The sequence below is a fragment of the Triticum aestivum genome, chromosome 5B, assembly GCF_018294505.1.
Source record: "Triticum aestivum cultivar Chinese Spring chromosome 5B, IWGSC CS RefSeq v2.1, whole genome shotgun sequence".
Classification (NCBI taxonomy): Eukaryota; Viridiplantae; Streptophyta; class Magnoliopsida; order Poales; family Poaceae; genus Triticum; species Triticum aestivum.
In genome coordinates, this window is record NC_057807.1 from 3,444,586 (window position 1) to 3,466,349 (window position 21,764).

Here is a 21,764-nt window from a genome sequence, read left to right on the forward strand (position 1 = left end):
TAAGGAGACGAACACTAAGTTCGGCGCTAGGTGTAGAATCTTCGGAGTCTGGCCGCGTTCCATGGGTTCGGCTCGAGTCTATTATTAGATGCACTGCATAGACGGTACACTCCTCCGGTGAGAACTTTATCAATGACGAAGGGACCCTCCCACTTGGGTTTGAGCTTGTCCTTCTTCTTCTCGGGGAGGCGTAGAACTAGTTTGCCAATGTTATAAGTTTTGGCCCGTACTTCTCTGCTTTGATACCTTCGAGCCTATTGCTGATAGAATGCGGAACGGGCTTTTGCGACGTCACGTTCCTCCTCCAAAGCATCTAAGTTGTCCTGCCGATCTAGCTCGGCTTCCTTCTCTTCGTACATGCGCACACGAGGTGAGTCATGGATTATGTCGCAGGGTAGCACTGCTTCTGCGCCGTACACCATAAAAATGGTGTGTATCCGGTGGTACGATTCAGCGTGGTCCGCAGCCCCCAGAGTACGGAGTCAAGCTCCTCGACCCAATGTGTGTCTGATTCCTTCGAGGATCGCACTAGTCTGGGTTTGATGCCGCTCATGATGAGACCATTTGCATGTTCGACTTGACCGTTTGTTTGGGGGTGATAGACAGAGGCGTAGTCGAGCTTGATGCCGATTTTGCCACACCAAGTTTTCACCTCATCGGCTGTGAAGTTCGAGCCATTGTCAGTGATGATGCTGTGGGGGACACCGTAACGGTGTACACCCTGATATGAAGTCTATCACTGGTCCGGATTTGGTCGTTTTAACTAGCTTGGCTTCTATCCATTTGGTGAACTTGTCCACCATGACCAATAAGTATTTTTTCTTATGGCTTCCCCCTTTAAGGGGTCCCACCATATCCAGCCCCCACACCGCGAAGGGCCAAGTTATGGGGATTGTTTGGAGAGCGGTAGGGGGAATATGGCTCTGATTGGCAAATAGTTGGCAACCAACGCAGTGTTGGACAAGGTCCTATGCATCTGCCCGAGCTGTTGGCCAGTAAAAACCTGTCCAAAAGGCTTTGCTTACAAGTGACCGGGCTGCCGCGTGGTGCCCGCCGAGTCCGGCATGGATTTCGGCTAGGAGCTGCCGCCCTTCCTCTTCGGAGATGCATCGTTGGAGCACTCAAGTGGTGCTCTTCTTGTAGAGCTCTCCTTCATGTACTTTGTAGGCCTTAGAACATCGCACAATGCAACGTGCCTCGTTTTGGTCTTCAGGGAGCTCTTGCCTATTTAGGCAGGCTAAGAAGGGCTCGGTCCACGGGGCGATGACATCCATGATTTCATGGGCCGAAGGTGTTATTTCAGTGGCGGAGCCTCCGATTACGTCAGATGGTTCGGAATCTGCGGTTTTGTTTGGAGCCGGACTAATATTGCCGGACTCCCGTTCCCATACCACGGACGGCTTGAACAGCCTTTCGAAGAAGATATTAGGTGGGACGGGGTCACGTTTAGCACCGATGTGGGCGAGGATATCAGCCGCTTGATTATTTTCTCTAACCACATGGTGGAATTCGAGCCCCTCGAACCTAGCTAACATTTTAAGGATGGCATTGTGATATGCCGCCATTTTTGGATCCTTGGCATCAAAGTCTCCATTTATCTGAGATATTGCGAGGTTCGAGTCCTCGTGCACTTCGAGGCGTTGGATGCCCATGGAGATTTCCATCCGAAGACCATGCAATAGAGCCTCGTATTCGGCTGCATTGTTGGAGTCTGTGTATAATATTTGGAGTACGTATTGGACCGTGTCCCCGGTTGGGGATGTCAGGACAACACCCGCTCCCAATTCGGCCAGCATTTTAGAGCTGTCGAAGTGCATGATCCAATTTGAGTACACGTCGTACTCTTTAGGGAGTTCGGCTTTTGTCCGTTCGGCGACGAAGTCAGCCAGCACTTGCGACTTAATGGCCCGCCGTGGTTTGTATGCTATGTCTAACAGAAGGAGCTCAATAGCCCATTTAGCAATTCGGCCTATTGCATCGCAGTTATTTATTATATCATTGAGTGGTACTTCAGAGGCCACCATGATCAAACACTCTAGAAAGTAGTGTCGTAGTTTCCGGGATGCCATGAAGACTGCGTACACTATCTTTTGATAGTGTGGGTATCGAGATTTGCATGGAGTGAGGACAGTGGATACGTAATATACCGGCTTTTGGAGCGGGAACTTGTGTCCGTCTGCTTCTTGTTCGATGACGAGCACTGCGCTGACAACTTGGTTTGTTGCGGCTATGTATAATAGCATGGGCTCGCGAGTATTTGGCGCGGTCAGGACTGGGTTTGTGGCCAAGAGTGCCTTTATTTTTTCCAGTCCGGCCGTGGCCGCATCCGTCCACTCGAAGTGTTCGGTGCGTCAAAGAAGGCGATAAAGAGGTAGTGCCTTTTATCCTAAGCGGGAGATAAAGCGGCTTAAGGCAGCCACGCATCCAGTTAGTTTCTGGATCTGCTTGAGTTCTGTTGGGATAGCCAACTATGACAGAGCTCGGATTTTTGCCGGATTTGCTTCAATTCCTCTATTGGAAACGATGAAGCCGAGCAATTTCACGGAGGGTACACCGAAGACACATTTCTCCGGGTTGAGCTTGATGTCGTATGTCCGGAGATTGTTGAACGTAAGCCTCAAGTCATCTATTAAAGTTTCAACATGTCTTGTTTTGATGACTATGTCGTCTACGTAGGCCTCTACTGTCTTGCCGATTTGTTTTTCCAGGCATGTCTGAATCATGCGTTGATCGGTTGCGCTGGCGTTTTTGAGCCCGAAAGGCGTGGTGTTGAAATAGAAGGCACTACAAAAAAGTACACTTCCGTGATGATACGTGTTTGTCACAGTAGGTCGCGTTTTCTGTCATGCATGTACATCCATGACAAATTTATGATAGAATCAAGATAGTCATACCTGTGCTGTTGCAGAAGTGTTCCCTGACATTACCGAAATTATCATCACAGAAGTGTCCACTTCCATGACGATAAATCGTGCATCACAGAAGTGCTTTCGTCAAGGGTGACCGACATGTGGCATCCACCGTAACGGAACGCCGTTAAGCTATCGGGTCGGGTTTTGAATCCGATAACCCGTTAACAGCCCGACCAATGGGGATTTTCCACGTGTAAAATCATCATTGGCTGGAGGAAACACGTGTCAGCTCATCGTTGGGAAAGATGTCATCAACTCATTGGACGGAAGGCGCCTATGATACGTTGACACGTGGCATGGCCCAACAGAGGCCCATTCCTATGAAAAGGCCGGCCTAGTAAAAATTAGCAGGCCAGCCCATATAAGGCCTACTTGTGTCAGGTCCATTTAAGCCCACGACCCATACGAGATGTGCTAATTCGGCCCGTCAACGGCCCGTTAAAGATTTGACACCATTGCAGCCCATCGTCAGTTTGAGCCCATTAACAGCCCACTATATATTTGGGCTCAATATCGGCCTGATGAGATTTCGGCCTCCTAACGGCCCATTTAATGGATGGGCCGATTTTTAGGATGTACGTCTTTCGGCCTTTTAGCGACCCATTTAAATATGACCCCGCTCGACTTCTTATTCACCCTCGTCCTCTGTCCAGGAGTTGCAAGTAGTTTCTGGTGTTTGTAGTATGCTGGAGGCCGTGGACAGCGCTGACCGTAGGGGTGGGCTGTGATGCGGTAGGCACGTGGCCGGGTAAACCGGGCGCCCGTTTGGTGTCACGGAACCCTGTTCACATCGTTTGGGGCTGTGAGCGAAACTCCGGCCGGATCTCCTCATGGATGGAACCCGAATAGGCGATAAACCTGGACTAGAGACTTGAGTGTTTAGGTAGGTCGTGGTCTACACCCACGTCGGCTTTCGCTTGAAGTCTGCCGAGCACATGTCGTGTGCAGACGCTAAGTGGTGGAAACATGTATGAAGAAGTACACCCCTGCAGGGTTAATATGATCTATTCGAATAGCCGTGTCCGTGGAAAAGGACTTCTGGGTTGCTTATATCAGTTCATAGACAAGTGAAAGTGGATACTCTAAAATACGCAAGATAAGTGTGAGTGCTATGGATGGCGTTCTCGTAGGGAGACGGGAGCGGATCCATAGTGGTGTATTGATATGGTGAATATGTGGACTCGTGTGCGCCACCTCAAAAGAGTTACTTGCAGTCGTAGTTCAGGATAGCCACCGAGTCAAAGCTGGCTTGCTGCAGTTAAACCCCACCATCCCCTTTGTTGATAATGAAGCATATGTAGTTAGTTCTGATGTAAGTCTTGCTGGGTACATTTGTACTCACGTTTGCCTATTTTATGTTTTTGCAGAGAGACTTCAGTCTCACTAGTATTTCCGCGTGGTCTTCGACGTTTAGCTTGTTACCTCAGCTACGATCTTGTGCCCTCGGCAGGATCTGGTAGATAGTCAGGCTTCTCAGCCTTTTTCATTTATAGATGTCTGTACTCAGACATGATAACTTCCGCTTGTGCTTTGTTTTGTATGCTCTGAGTGTTGGGTCGTGAGACCCCTGTTTGTAATATCTCGCTCCTCGGAGCCTATTGAATAAATTACTTGAGTCGTAGAGTCATGTTGTGATGCCATGTTGTATTTGCACATATCGAGCATATTGTGTGTATGTTATTGAAATGCTTGGTATGTGTGGGATCTGACAATCTAGTTGTTTATCTTTAGTAGCCTCTCTTACGGGGAAATGTCTCCTAGTGTTTCCACCGAGCCATGGTAGCTTGCTACTGCTCCGGAACACTTAGGCTGGCCGGCATGTGTCCTTCTTCGTTCCTGTGTCTGTCCCTTCGGGGAAATGTCACGCGATGAATACCGGAGTCCTGTGACTCCTGGACACAGAACTCAATTCTGGCCCGGTGTGTCTTTCAGCCTATTGACGGCCCATAAATCTGTGGGCCATTTGTTGTCGGACCTGAGTTTCGGCCTTTTAGCGGCTCATTTAAGTGTTGGGCCAATTTCTGGCCCGGTGTCACTTTCAGCCTGTTGACGGCCCATAAATCAGTTGGGCCATTTGTAGTCAGACCTGAGTTTTGGCCTTTTAGCGACCCATTTAAGTGTTGGGCCAATTCCCCGCCCTGTGTGCCTTTCGGCCTGTTAACGGACCATAAATTAGTTGGGCCATTTGCAGTCGGACCTTAGTTTTGGCCTTTTGACGGCCCATGCCCTTCATGGTCGAATACCAGCCCGGTTTCTCTTTCGGCCTGCTAAAGGCCCACAACACAGTTGGGCCATTTACAATATGACCTGACTTTCGGCCTCTTAGCGGCCCATGGTCTTCATGGTCCAGTACAAGCTCGCAGTCTCTTTCGGCCTGCTAAAGGCCTACAGTATTGTTGGGCCATATGTAGCCCAAACTTAGTAACGGCCTGTTAACGGCCCGTGAAATAAATTGGGGCCACCCCGCTTCGATGTCGTCCTGTTAAAGACCCGGGAGATAAGAGGGCCGACCATTAACTTTCGGCCTAGTAACGACCCATTAACTTAATGGGCCCACTAAAGTTCGTACATGTCTTTAGGCCAAATTAGATAATTTGAGCCCATTACGACGAGAAATTATGCACAGGACCAAAACCGATCAAGCAAAGGTACGGCATACAGGATATTACTTTGCACATCCAGCATATATTACAAGAAATTACATCCACTGGGCAATCAAAGATTGATGCCAGTGCAAATAAATGAGCAGAACCTAACCATCTACAACATCACAATCTGCAACCTCAGCACAGATGACGCCCATAAGCATGTGGGCAAGTTCTTTCTGCTTTGCTACACTGTCTCTGAAAACATTGATCAGTTGTTGTCTCGCACGACTCTGCACCTCTAATTCATCCACCATTTCCATCATTGCTTCAGCCATTAATTGGTTCACAAACATACATTTATTCCGTTGCATTCGAGACAGAGGATACTGAACAGATTCAGATGGCGATTTTTGCAGGCTTGTATTATTGATAGTGGAGAGTGTCTCGACCACTACATCATAACATAAATTATGAAGGGAGCCAAACATATTAATCATGAGTTATTGCCATATTACCTGGCCTAGATTTACTGGAAAGAAACAATGGGGTTTCCTTGCTGTTTTTAGAGTTTGTCTTCTTATCTTCAGCAGCCTGCACAAAATTAACACACTTGCATTGCTATCATTGGCCAATTCAGATAATAGGAAAGCAACATTGACACAATGAACGTTTGGGCAACTAGCCTACACCAAATTAACACAATATGGCACAGCTATCACCAGCCAGGTAAGGTAGCACGAAAGCAACATTGACACAATGAATGAATGGGCAACCAGAGAAGCACTACAATTCAGTAATGTGCGTGATATGAGATAGTACATTCATGCAGCTCAGTATGCAAAACTACCAGGCAGTTTTCCTTAACAAAATCAACATTGCGCCTTTAACATTTTGCTACAACTAATTTTAGATCAGATAAAGGTTAGATTCACGCTGATTAACAAAATACATTTTGATGTAAAAATATAGTGATATACAACAGGTACTTACATCAGCATTGGAGCATAGAGAATTCCCGGAAGATATTTTCCTAGAATACAATCCCAATGGAGGAAGTCTTCTATCGTTCAACCTTATTTTCTAAAAGAGAGATGGGTAAGAAACATGTAAAAAATATGATCAGAATGCTATAAAATTCCATGATGTAAGGATATGCACACGCTTCTTAGAATGGAGTTGACATTCTTTTGCTGGACTGGAGCAGACTAGTTCTTTGGCCACTGGAATCTGCTTATTATCAGTGGGAGTTGGGTTTCTCTGTGCTGGAGCAGTATCTATGAAAAATGGAGTTGGTTTATTATCTCCTGGCATTTGGCTCTTTTGCAAAGACCTGGTTTGTAACCCTTCAGATTCTAACATAGTCGTCTTCCCCTTGTTAGCCTTATATAGAAGAATGGTGATTCAGTTATAAAACATGCTACAGCAGAGATGGAATAGGTACTGAAGAATAGAAAGTCATGGCATATTGACATGTATTCCCTCCATCCGAAAATAAATGGACGAGTCTAGGCATATTTCAGCTCTAGATACATCCAGTTTTATCCATTTCTGCGACATTTAATCCGGACGGAGGGAGTATGATGTAAGAGCTAGGGATATGACAGGACAACACAGTAAAAAAAACACTGAAAACCCCACTGCAGAACCAAAGTATTCAAACCCACTGATATGAGATAGTACACTCATGCAGCTCAGGATGCAAAACTACCTGGCAGTTTTCCTTACAAAAATCAACATTGTGGCCTTTAATCATACATTTTTGTACAACAAAATTTAGATCAGATAAAGGTTGGATTCACGCCGATTAACAAAATACATGCTGATGTAAAAATATAGTGATATTCAACAGGTACTTACATCTACATTGGAGCATAGAGAATTCCTGCAAAAATCTTTCCTCATAAACGATACCATTGCAGAAATTCTTCTATCTGTTAAGCTTATTTTCTAAAAGAGAGATGGGTAAGAAACATGTAGAAAATATGATCAGCATGCTATAAAATTTCATGATCCAAGGATACGCACACGCTTCTTAGAATTGAGTTGACATATTTTTGCTGGACTGGAGCGGACTAGTTCTTTGGCCACTGGAATCTGCTTATTATCAGTAGGAGTTAGGTTTCTCTGTGCTGGAGTAGTATCTATAAAAACTGGAGTTGGTTTATTATCTCCTGACATTTGGATCTTTTGCAAAGGCCTTTGTTTGTAACCCTTGAGATTCTAACATAGTCGTCTTCCCCTTGCATGCCTTGTATAGAAGAATGGTGCTTTAATTATAAAACATGCGACATCAGAGAGATGGAATAGGTACTGAAGAATAGGCAGGCATGACATATTGACATGTATTCCCTCCGTCCGGAAAAAATGGTTGGGTCTAGGCGTATTTCAGTTCTAGATACATCCTTTTTTATCCATTTCAGCAACATGTAATCCAGACGGAGGGAGTATGGTGTAAGAGCTAGGGATACGACATGACAACACAGCAAAAAAACACTAGTTGAATGTAAAACTATATGCTAATCAAACAGGTCCTGAGTTGGTGATGATGTTGTGCCTCCCGTCTTTCACCAATAGCCGTCGGATCTAGATCTGACACATACAAACCAAGCTTCTCCATTTTTGCAAAAAGATGCCCGTACTTGTTCCCTATTTACAAACAACTCCTTGTCTCTCACAATCAGCCTTATCTCCTCCCCACCACATCTAGAAGGCGGTGGAAAAATATGGCGTGATGGCCACTGCCGGAGCCCTCCACCCCCAATCTTGGTGTTCCATGCAATGCACGGGCATCTACGCACGAGAAATTATGTCGAACAGGGCTAGTTGTAAGAAGGCTAGCTCTACAGCCATGATGATAGTGACTGCAGACGGTGAGGCTGACTATGATATGCCGAACATGGCGCCTATACTCAGGTGTCATCTCCAGCGCAGGGTCTTGTCACTTCACTGTGAGGAGCAGCACGTAATAATTTGACCAACGGGTAGTCCAGTGCTAGTACTAGTAGCACCACCGTCTGGATTTAGGAGTACTACCACGTCCACATGGATTTTAGTATTTGACTAGCAATATCTAGTAGTAATGCATGCCACAAAAAATGTACTACTCCCTTTGTAAATAAATACATGGTGTTTTATTCCTATCAGCGAGAGAACTTAATGTTTTTTTGCTAACTACTAATAGGATTACATGCAATGAACTAAACACTACATGTCATGTTTGGTAGTCTCAAGTCATTGAAAGCATGCACGGCCCACATCTCTCATTGGTTGATATGTCACGAAATAAGAAACAAGGAGGGAGTTAATGCACCGTGCCTAAGTGTTTTGGCATTATTTGGTTTTCGTAATGTGACTTACACAACATTTTTGTTTACATGCATTAACATTTTATTAGTTAAATCAAAGGTCAAAACATGGCGCAAAATGCGAAGGGGACCAATAAAGCAGTAAACATCAAACTTCTCTCGTTTGGCCCCAACTAGAGGTCCGGTGAGATGACTATACTGCACCGGCACGGAGGGGGACGCAGCTTCATTGACTTACGGCAACTGCCTTTGGGTGAATGACACGTGGGCCCATGGGGTGGCTGGTCCACCTATCATACAGCCAAAGGCAGGTGCAGTAGAGGGATGAGGAGTAGTACGAAATCCTACGCACCTACGCACGCTAATCAAGGGCAAGAGTGATCACTCGAATCGCAAGATCAGTTGACCCATGGAGGCGATGAGCGCGAGCATCAGCCGGCTATGCCAGATGGTCCATGACGCCGGCCTGCGGCCCGGCAACGAGGAACGTCTCCAGGTAGTATTGCTTGAGGCCGCTAGGGTGAGGGGCTGCTTGGACGACAGCTTCGTCTCCTTGTTCGACGAGGTCCTCGTCGGTTTCCTCGACAAGTTCACCATCGTCAAGAAGCTCGCGGACGACTTTGACGTAAGCCTCCAGCCGACGCGGCCAGGCTCTGTGATGCCCGCCACCCTCAACGACCACTATGGTGACAACCTCTTCGACACACTGGTGGCCCTGCGACGGCCCACCGTCGCACCAGAGAATGTCCACCTCGAGGTCGCGCTCGCCGCGCAGTGCCTGGCACAGCAAGACACCATCGACATAATCACCGACGTCTACGCGCAAATCATCCACAAGGACTACTACCTGCAAGAGGAGGACGATAGGACGCTGGCCTTCTTGGACCGCAGGGCAACCTTGGACGGCACTGTTCATAAGCACGTTGAGCTCGCCGCCAACGCCGCTGCTCCTCACATGTCGGTTGGTGACCCGGCGCACTAGGGCATGAGGATGTCGTTGATGGATCCGTATGTATTTTTATCTTTCTGTCAAATCCATGTAGTAGTATATGATACTACAGTAATTATCTTACCTTTCGCATCAACTTCATAATTTTCGTACGTATTCCATGCATGAACGGCACCAGAACCAAACTTCTCATTACTCTAGGCAAAATCGTTATTTTCTATCTATCGATCGCGCCATGGAGCAGAACCAAATTTTACAAGTTACGAGTTCAAAAGGAAAAGCCTGCCGTGTTCGTGTTGCACCCCCACATGGTTGGTCCGGCACGCCGCTCAAGCGGGAATGCGTGCGGTGTTGCATTTTCACTTACAAGTGGGACCGCAGTTGAGCAAACCGACTACCGGCAAACCCCCACCCCGCCCACCGCGCAATGGCTGAGAAAACAGGAGGGAGAAGAGATGGCTATAGCACGGACTCCAAGAAAATTGGTGTCGGATGGGACTCGTGTTGGTGGCGTGTGCCGTACTGCTAGGCGTGAATGCTAGTTATGGCCCATGCCAGCCCACTATATCGAGCCTATATCGAGGTACGTAGAACAAATTTCCTGCAGTCCATGCTTAGCCCTCCTCTATCTCTCTTGTCAGCCAGCCAGCGGACGCGCGGAGCCCATCGTCTGTTTGCTCACATGCGGCCCCACATGTCAGTGAAAACACAAGAGGACCCACTGAGCCTGGACATCTTTCACCTCGACGTGTTGGTGATGAAAAACAAATCCAAGAAAGATCTTCGGTGGCTGCTTTTGGAGTTACTCAAGAGTAGTAAGATTCTATTTAAAGTTTAACCCAAGATGCACATCTCGTGGCTTCAGCTACCACTCTATTTTCTTTCATGACACGACCTGGATGCTGGATGTCCCACGTGTCGGCAAAAGGAGGAAGAACCCGACCAAATCTTCGGTTGTGCTCTCGGATAAGACTAGTTATGCTAACTTCAAAAATTTATTGTGTACTCCCTCCGTTCCAAAATACCTGACTTCCATTTGTCCAAAAATGGATGTACCTATATACTAAAACATGTCTAGATACATATATTTTTAACAAATAGAAGGCATGTATTGTGCAACAGAGGGAGTAGAATGGATGCAAATTTTTGTATTGGGAAGAAGAGTACATCCATATATTGATAGAGCGCAATTTAGTAGATGTTCTATCACTTTTAGCTAGCACAGAGGCTATAGATGAGATTAGTGCACTTGTTGATACTCCTACTTGGTATGCGTGTTGCTGCTTAGACGCAGGGAAAAACAGGCCGGAGGGAGTACTAGAATAGAGGCTAGACACGAGACTAGATACGAGGAAGCAACGTCTACTTCTTTACACTCGAGGAAGCAAGAAGCATGCAAGATCGAGCCTCCGCAGATCAACAATGAATGCATCGAGAAGGCACTAATCCAACTTACAGGAGTAGTAAAATGTATTCTTGTGGTTCTTGTTTTCTTTGGTCTTGCGTTTCTAGTCAAAATTATCGTTGGAGTTCATGCAAAACGGAGGTCCATTTGGGGTCGTGCGTTGCAGTTGGCCTTACAAGTGGGACCGCAGTTAAGGAAATCGACTATTGGCAAACCCCCACCTCGCCTGCCGCGCGATGGCTGAGTTAGAGAAATGATGAGGTTGAAGCGATTTCTCTAGCACGGACTCCAAGAAATATGGTGTTAGATGGAAGTCGTGCTGGTGGCGTGTGACGTACTCCTGGACGTGAATGCTTGTTCTGGCCCATGCCACCCTACTACTCCTACTACTTACTATATAGTACTACTAGTATCGAGGATTCGAGGTGCTGGTTACGTAGTAGAGTACAATATGGCTACAGTAAAAACACCCGCACAACGCGCGAAGCATGTGAAGCTAGTACAAGTAGTGTACTACTATTGTTGACTGGCCTCATCCGATAACCTGTTGCAATGCACGTACAATTATGTATTCGGAAAAAAATTGCCTCGTCGCACCCCTCACACACAGAAGCGACTCGAAAGCCATTCATAAATTTAGTAAGTTTATCACAGGCATATCATTTTATTACATACAACAGGTCATCAACCCACATCGACAACGAGGATACATTATAAATACTAAAGTTTTCACCACACAACAAATAATGAGCAATGAAATGAACTTCAACTCAACCATTCCTCGGCGTTGGAAACGCTTGCTTTGAACCACAAGTGATTCTCTGGGACGGGCCATCCATTGTCGATCTAGAGACCAACGCCGGACTGATCATCCAGGCTGAAGCGGACTACTATTTCAGTACCAGGACAGGGAACCACCCAAATGTCCGAGGTATAGACAGAATTGCTTCTCATAAATGGTAGTAACATTGTGTCAACAGCAGTTGGATCCCCTTTCACCATCATTGGATAGTTTTGTCCAAGGAAGAGCGAGTTTTCTCCAAGACTATCAATTCTGTACCAGTGAGAAGGAGTTGGCGCTAGCACACTAGTATCCATCCCGAATACCATGCAACAGGTGTTGGAATAGGTCCGGAGAGTGCGACCATGGGAAACTACACCTGCTTCCTTAGCAGTAACATCATCAGTGGGCTATATACACATGAGAAGAGGTGATCCATCGGAATTAGTTGCCAGGCGCCAAATAGTATATGGGCGCTGCTCGTCCTCATGCTCGTGATCATCACCATCGTCATCTCCCCCTTGGTTATAAAACTCTTCAAGTATAGGTGATGGAATGTTCACAGGACCTTGGAAACACAAGAAGAAGGTTAATTAGTAAAGGGAAACTTGCTAACCTGCATGCATGTGGATGAAAAAAATTATAATTACGGTGGAAGACAAACGTATCAAAACAACGACTCCATGCAAAAATAGTGCCACGAGTGGTGGCGGCAAACACAAGGCCCTCGTATTCAATTGCATCACAGTACTCATCCGTGTACAGAAACTGATTTTTGAGCAATATCCATCGAGTCAAACCAGCAAGAACGGCAACAAGCTTGTCGAAGATAGCAACAACTTCATAGTTGTTATAATTCCAAGAGCGGTTGGGAACTCGAGAAATTGCTATCTTCTGTAGAAGACTGTCACCATGATTGTATTTGAACGTGCGTACAATACCGGTGTGCTCAACCTCTGGGCAGTCTGCTGAGATTTTTGGAAGTGGAACCCGGTCACGAGTGTACACATTCACAAGTTCCCACTCGCAGTTGGACCCAATGTAAACAACCCAATCTCCATTTGCGCCTGCCCTAGCCTTGCCCTCAAGCGATGGCATCTTAACATCATACGTATCATTATCAAGCGGCATCAACTTGCACAGGGGGAGGCATCCGTCGTGACGGCGCCAGTCATCAGGGTCACGGCGAAGAAGGTAAGGGAGGTCAAACCGCTCCTTGACTCTTGGGTTCCTTGTAATGATGTTATTAGTTGAGTCAAGAATGGGCTTGAACGAACCTCACATGCTAGCCGAGGTGATGACGTCGCACCGATCAATCAATTCCTCCACCACGTCATCTTTCAGACCGGGGCAAGAATAACGGGGTCGTTTCCATCCTGTTCCCTCCATGGAGAAGATGATCGAACAATGGCAGAAGAAAGGGTGAAGGGCTGAAGGAAAATGGAGGAGGGAGAGGAAGAGCGTGCGACAGCAGTTCCAAATCGAGAGTGAAAGGCGAAGAGTTGGTGGGCGGTTGCTAGATTGCCACGATTCACGAAGGGGCGCCCCAGCCTACACGGCGGTTCGGAAATACTCCTACTACTCGCCTCGTCTCACTGATATGTTGCAACGGCCAGTACTAGTAGTATAAAAAAGATATATAGGCTGGAGCTTCAGCGCTTTCTTGCGAATGGCTGCCCACTTACTTCTCACACTACCACCCTCTCTCTAGATCTAAAAAAGACGGCCCCTCTCTCCCTCGTCACCGGTGGACATAGATCCGCCGGGGAAGAAAAGGACGTGCAGCGTTGACGCACTTGTCATCGGCGAGCAAGGTCATGCACTGACGACAAGGCCATCCTCTCAGACCTAGCACCCGCACTGGATGGCCTCCGTCCCCAAGCTTGTTGCCGTAGTGTGTGCGGAGGACGACGACCACGAGCGAAGCCACTTCCCGCCGACCCTCAGGAATGCCACCTCTTTTCGAACCATACCCTTGTTCTATTGCCCCATCTGGCACGTCGTTGCATGTGGATCTTTTTCCACTCCACGATCTTCCCAATTTGTTATCCTCTGCTCTGCTCGCCACGCAGACGAAAACCATAATTAGCACTATTAAAGGAAACCCTACTTAATGCAGACTAATCCATGTCTAGGTTGAATAAGGAAAGGAAGGGAGACTGTACTGTCCAAGAGAGTAGGCATCGAACCCACATCTAGGTTGAAAAGGGGAAAATGAGTAGCTAAGGAACGAGTCTCACATCTCTTGGTTGAAGAAGGGTAGAAAGCCATGACAACGCAATAGAGAATGACCAGGTCGATCGGTTTGTTGTCCTCACATAGGAAAAAGGTGGCTAAAGAGAACAAAAATGGGACGTAATCCACATATGATGCCTGGATATTTGTTTCTCTGGGCAACCATACCTCCCTCACCACTCTGCGTCCATGGAGGTACATCGTACTGGTGCGCCCACTGTCCGAATGGGCCTCCCATGCTCTTATTGCCACTTTTTTTGTTGTTAGTATAACGCCAGCAGTCAAGTCAAGCAATGCTACTGCTAAAGTGAAGCCACATTTAATAACTAATGCCGCTCTCAGTCTAATGCCACCGATAAATTTAAGCAATCCCATTTAATGTCACTGGATTATTTCAGGGTTAGCTGTTGATTGTGGATGTATTGTTACCTTTACATTTTGTCTAATGCCACTAGTATACCAATGCTGAAACTTGTTACCTTTACATTTTGTATTAATAATTCTTATAGAAACCTTCCAGTGCTAGAGTTTATTGAAATCTGTTCAGTAAAACCATTGTACTGTACCCTGTAATAAACTAACTACTCTACTGTTGCACTAGCCACTGGATTAGTGTATAATTGTAGTATTTCAATGGTGTAGAGTTCACTCAAATTATCTCGGTAAAGCTAGTCACACCTTTGTTAAAATTAATGTTCATTATGTTATCGGAGTAGGTCTGTATGTTTGTCTCTAATGCCTGTCGACAACATACCTGACATCATGATGTAATGTTAAGTCATTTCCTTTTGTACAGTGTCACTGAATTGTTAAGGCGGTGATTGCATTTTATTTTAGTAGAACTGCACAAAATTTGCTTAAAAGAAGAGGAAAGGTCAGGAATGGCTAAGTTTTTAAGAAAAAATTATGTACGCCTTCCTGACATCAGCCGTTGTTGCTTTATTTATTCCTTCAAACAGGTTGTTAGAAACAGTATTGCTACCTTTTCCCATTAAGAAATTGGAATGCTTATATTTGTGAGTCTATGCTTCAACTAGTTCCACTTTTATAGTAATCACACTTTCAATATCTATGCAAACAGGGATGCTCGATTTTAGTGGAACTGCACAAAAAGTCCAACTAGTTCAACATTAGGAGCATGTTTTTTCCAAACCTTTATATCCAATTGGTGGCACTATGAGCTGTTCATTACGAAGGTACATGGTTTGCTACTATCTTGCTACTCTTTTTGTACTGTCATTAGATAGTAATACTAGTGGTTTGCTAGCTGCTTGATATTTGTGCAGACAGAGATGTCTGCCCGTTGCTATTTGGCAAACAAACAAAGTGTCCACAATTTTGGTTGAACTGCACAAGAGAATAGTATAGTCACTGCACGCAGTGCCATTTGAAAATAGACACAAAGATTGGATAGTCACTTCATGGACTGCAGAAAAGTAGTACTGTACTATTTACTGGCCAACGGTTGGTGCTACATTGCTTTGGTCTGATTATACAATGGGCATCATTTTGCCTAAGTTAAAGTTTGTATTCCGAAAATAGTCTCCCGGTGTGATCGAGAGAAGACCAAATCATATTGCAGTGGATGTTCCTCCATCATGTGCGGTTCATTCTCATGGTTCCAGCTGTTGGTGAAACCACTTACGTTTGCAAGAGGAACTGTAGACTTCACAAACAAATTTTTCTTTCAGTCTGTACTGAATGTTGACCAATAGAAGCATCCATGTTAGTAGGAAGAATACATGTTTTTTCTAGATCTTTGCTTTTGGAGCTACATATTTGTATATGATCTGTGAATCATTGAGATGCATTAACATGTTGATCTTATGTATGGGAATCGTACTAGTTAGTTTTAGTTGCGACGCAAGATCCGAAGTGGCTGATCTTTGCTTTTGGAGCTACATATTTGTATATGATCTATGAATCATTGAGATGCATTAATAGTTACTTATTTCTGTTCGCTCAGTGTTTACAAGTTATTGATCGATCACTAGCTAGCATACAAATGCGCTCCTGGCAGTTTTATTTGCGACGCAAGATGCGAAGTATGCCTGCCTCTGAAGAAACTGACAATCTACACTATCGATCCTACACGGATAAAAATGCCTACCTCTAAAGAAACTGACAAGCTACACTATCGATCCTACACGGATAAATAGCGGATCACGCACGTACTACCTCCTTTTCGGTTTGTAGGGCTCAATTCAAGAAACGACCTACTCGATCCTACACGAATAAATAGCGGATCACGCACATACTAGTACCTCCTTTCCGGTTTGCAGGGCTTAATTCAAACCTCTCACCAACCAAGGTACTCCCTCCGTCCGGGTTTATTAGTCCCGTGAGCAAAGCAGCAAGACCAAGGCATGGCAGTAATTAGCGGCATGCAGAAGTTTGATCATAATTAATTCCAGCGATTTAAGTGGCTGCATGCGTGCCCTCGGCTACGACTCGTTGCATGCTTCTTCGCGTACTGCCTGCGAGCGATTCTGAGTGCCTACATGCAGCCGGCCGTAATTAAGGCAGCTAAATAATACAAAAAAAGATAGGCTTTAATTGTTGTGGGCTTTTTAAATCCGTGGAATCATTATTGAGAAGGAGGGAGATGATTCGAGTGCACTTGTTTGACCGCCATGCCGGCGTGCGATCCAGACGGGACGGGACGGCACAGTCATAATTTCAGTTTGCCTAGTTTTCCACGGCAAACTGGCGCGCTAAGCAATTATGCATTGAATTCCGATGACCGTCGCGCTACCTTCCCTCTACAAGTATTGTTTCCTGGCCTTCTCCAGTGCCACCGTGACCCAACTCGCCATACCCTCATAAGCCCCCACCGGCCCGACGTCGCCCGCCACGTCCGCCATGCCCACGCCCGTCCGCAGTAGGCGACGCCGGAGGCGGTCACCGCCAGAACTAGTGTTCGGTTTTTCACCGGAAGGCAGATGGAGGGAGGAGGCATTCTATCTGTCTTTAGATGGCAATGCGCAGATCGAGGAGTTGTTGGTGCACGACTGCATGGCGGAGGAGCAGGAGTTGTTGGAGCGCGACCGCCTGGCGGAGGAGCAACGTATCGCCGATTTGCACCGCCAGCGGGACATGGAGCAGCAGCGCACCGACGCTCTAAGTCGCGAGCAGAGCGCCCGCAACTGGGCCGATTACATGGAGGCCGGCGCACGACAAATAGCCCTAGAGGCTGTCGGGCACGCATGCGTCCGTGACACTGATTTTTACAACCATCTCGTCAAGTGGGTTTCCCGCTTGGAAGCCGAAGCTTCGGTGGACCACGCCGGCATGGAAAGGGCCAACACGTGTGAGCAACGCGCCCTATCGCACCTCTGGCAAGTCCGGGGCGAGGCGCAGGACGACGGTGCCGGCGTTTAGCGTGTACCACAGATGGCGGCCGGCATCGTCTAGTTAGCTAAGAGTAAGTTAGTACTTGTCTAGTGGGAGTAGATAGTTAACTTGGCTATGATGGTTGTCAACGTGGAAGTTCAGTACTCTATATGTGGATCAGATCTGTTACTTTGCTCTGAATGTTGAACTTTCCGTTTGAACGTATGGAATGGGCTGTTATTTTTTTAAATGGGTTGTATTTGTCCTCCACGGGTTTAGAGGCTGACTTGTGGGCCTAGCAAGTTGACGCGTACACAATCAGGAGATGATTGTACATGGAGAGGATGACAGCAGGGACCCGCCAAGGTCATGGCCGTACGCAAGCAAGTGCCTCCTTATTTCAAGACAATAAAAAAAAGCTCCTCCTAGTGGATTTCTGACATCTGGGTCCCATGCCATTGTCAACGTAGTCAATAAACGAGAGAATTGCACAACGAGCGGCGGACACGAGGGACCCAGCAGCTCGCCCATTTATTTTTGTTTTGGGTTAATTTGATAAATGCCTCCGAGAAATGCCACTGCAATTTCCAAACTTTGCAAAATGCCATTTCATGCCATTTCTAGTGGCATTTTTCGAAGTCTGGAGTGGCGTTTTTCAAAGTTTGCAAACTGAAGTAGCATTTTTCAAAGTTTGCAAAAATTGCAGTGGCATTTTTCAAAGTTTGGAAATTGCAGTGTCATTTTTATGAATCGCCATATTTGGAGTGGCATTTATCTAATTTGTTTTTGAGACGGAAACAGGGTGTCAACTGGGCTGTGCGGGACACTCTGGCCTGTCTAGACAACCTTTTCTTTTATGTTTACCACAGACCAGCCCAGTATCTTTTTTTTTCTTTCTGAAAATGGCTACCCCAGGTTTTTTGTGATTTGTCAAGTAAGTCGCTTTATCAGGCCTGTTAGGCTGCAAATCTTTCAAGACGAGGAGAGCTTCATTCGGCTGGCCGATAAAATGGCCTATCAGTAATGAGAAATGGATTGTACATTTTTAAAACACATCAAACCGGCAATTAGTTTCAAATATCTTTTTTTCATTTCAAGATTTTAAATTGCATTGATTTTTATGCGTGGACAATTTATTGGATTTTCTATTGATATACATCTATTTTTAAAATCAGTCTGAATGTGACTCGAAATTTCGGGATTAAAAACAGTTCAGACCGCGCCGACATATGCAAAATTTCGTATAATTTTGTAACAGTGGCCACAATATGGGCTGTAATGCTAACAAAACGAATATGGGCTCCAAAAAAACCCGTAAGAATTAGCAAATGGGCTGTACACTATTTGAAATAATGGCGGATGGGCTGTATGCAGTTTACCACAGATTTGAGGCTTTCCACAGATGGCCTGTATACTGTTGGATGTCCAATCAACGGCCGTCGTGCTTCTTCTATCTCTGCTCTTCCTGCTGCAGTCGCTCAAACAAGCACCGGCGGGACTGCCTGCTCCCTCCTCCACGCGGCCGGCTGTGCTGCCGCGCAGGCCTCACCCCCCACCGTACTCCCATCGCGGGCCTAGCCATCCCTCTACTCACCCACAGTCCCACACCTGCTGTTATTCTCCGGGAACGGCTGACGAACCAGTAAACCCTCGTACAGTCATACTCCCCTACGCGTGGGAAACAACTGCCGAGTCTTCCCTGCCTCCGTGTCGTTCCCTTCCTAGGCCTCGCCGTCGTCCACCGCCCTGGTGCTCTCGGCGTGTCGTGGTCAACGTGGTCAACGACCGACATGCATCTGAAGTGGACTGTACATGGAGAGGCTGACAGCTGGGTCCACGGCCGCACGCAAGGAAATGCCTCCTTATTACGCGCAAAATAATGATTCCTCCATCTGACATCTGGGACCCACCGAAAGGGCCTTTGTATTTCACGGAAAAAACGTTACCGCCGCTGACAGCTCGGACCCACCAGCTATATCTTCGCACGCAAGAAAGTGCCTCCTTATTACGCCCAAAAAAAAAGAATACTCCTCATACGATGTCCACTAAGTTGACGGGGCCTACTAAGTTGACGGGGATGAAGGGCTTTGTCAACTTAGTCAATATATGCACGATTCTAGCTCGATTGACCGTACGATGTCCATCGAACGGTCGTAGTGATTCTTCAACCTCTGATCTTCTTGCTCCAGCCGCCCAAAGCAGCGCCGGTCGTGCCGCCTGGTCCTGCCTCCCGTGGCCGGCTGTGCTGCTGTGGAGGCCTCACCGCCTCCATACTACTCCCACCGCTGGCCAGGCCATTCCTCCACTCCACTCACCCACACCCCTTGTTATTCTGCGGCGACGGCAGCGCAGCCGAACCAGTGAACCCTCGTACTCCTCTCCGCGTGGGCATCCACTGCCGCGTCTTCCCCGGCTCCGCGTTGTCCCCTTCCTAGGCCTCGCCATCGTCCACCGCTGTGGTGCTCTTGGCGCGGCGTGGTCAATGTGGTCAACGACCGAATTCCATTGGAAGAATACTGTATGTTAAGAGGCTGACAGCTGGGTCCACGGCAGCCGCAAGGAAGTGCCTCCTTATTACGCAGAAAATAATTATTCCTCTACCTGACCAAACGGATCCACCGGACGGGCCACCAATATTTTGCCAAAAAAACGTTTGCCCCTGACTGCTGGGACCCACCCAACAGGCCACCGTATTTCACGAAAAAAACGTTCCCCCTGCTGTCAGCTCAGACCCACCGGAAGAGCCTCCTTATTACACACAAAAAAATGAATAGCCCCCCTGCTAGCTGGGACCCACCTTTGTGGGAGGCTGACTTGTGGGCCTACTAAGTTGACAGGGACGGAGGGCTTTGTCAACTTAGTCAATATAAATGATTCTAGCTCCAGTGACTGTACGATGTCCATCCAACGGCCGTAGTGCTTCTTCAACCTCTGGTCTTCTTGCTCCAACCGCCCAAAGCAGCGCCGGTCGTGCCGCATGCTCCTGCTTCCTGTGGCCGGATGTGCTGCCGCGGAGGCCTCACCGCCCCCTACTATTCCCACCGCTGTCTAGGCCATGCGGCGACGGCAGCCTCACACCGCAGCCGAACCAGTGAACCCTCGTACTCCTCTCCACGCGGGCTTACACTGCCACGTCTTTCCCCGGCTCCCAGTTGTCCCCTTCCTAGGCCTCGCCGTCGTCCACCACCCTGGTGCTCTCGGCGCGGCGTGGTTAACGTGGTCAAGGAACGACTTCCATCGGACGTGGACTGTATGTGGAGAGGCTGACATCTGGGTCCACGGCCGTAGCAAGGAAGTGCCTCCTTATTACGCGGAAAATAATTATTCCTCCACCTGACAGCGGGGACCCACCGGATGGGCCACCATATTTCACGAAAAAAATGTTTCCCCCTGACTGCTGGGTCCCACCAGCTGCACCTTCGCACGCAAGGAAGTGCGTCCGGGCAAAAAAACGATTCTCCCCCCTGACTGCTGGGACCCACCAGGTACATCTTTGCACGCAAGGAAGTGCGCTCGGGCAAAAAAATACGATTCGCCCCCGTGACTGCTGGGACCCACCAGCCACATCTTCGCACGCAAGGAAGTGCGTCCAGGCAAAAAAAAATGATTCGCCCCCCTGACTGCTGGGACCCACCAGCTACATCTTCGCAGGCAAGGAAGTGCCTGACAGTCGGGACCCACCTGGTCGAAGCGTACGTAGCGTTGTCATTCTGGTCGCGAACGTGTATGTACATACTGGTCGATGTAGAAGCGCGCACATGTCATAGTAGAGGTGCGCACGTGTCGTAGTAGAGGCGCGCACGTAGCATGTACACATACGTACATCGGCGAGGGTGCAAGAAAGAAAATACGGCCACATACGTACATACGGGCAGGGTCTCGAATGCCTACTCGCGCATACGTACATGGCTGGGTCGGAACGGAGAAACAGCGTCGTTGTCAAGTTCATGGGGAGCCAACCGGCTGGGTCAGAATGGAATGCATCGTCGTGTTCATCGGGAGGGCTTGGACAGAACAGGCGATGGAAACGAGGCCTGGCGTACCACAGAACGGAGGAAACGGACCTCCTACATTCGGAACGGGGTCCTGTTGATCGGGAGGGGTGTGGCGTACCGCAAAATGGATGAAACGAACCTCCTACGGTCAAAACAGGGGTCCTGTTGATCGGGAGCGGTGTGGCGTACCGCAAAACGGAGGAAACAGACCTCCTACGGTCGAAACGGGGGTCATGTTGATCGGGAGGGGTGTGGCGTACC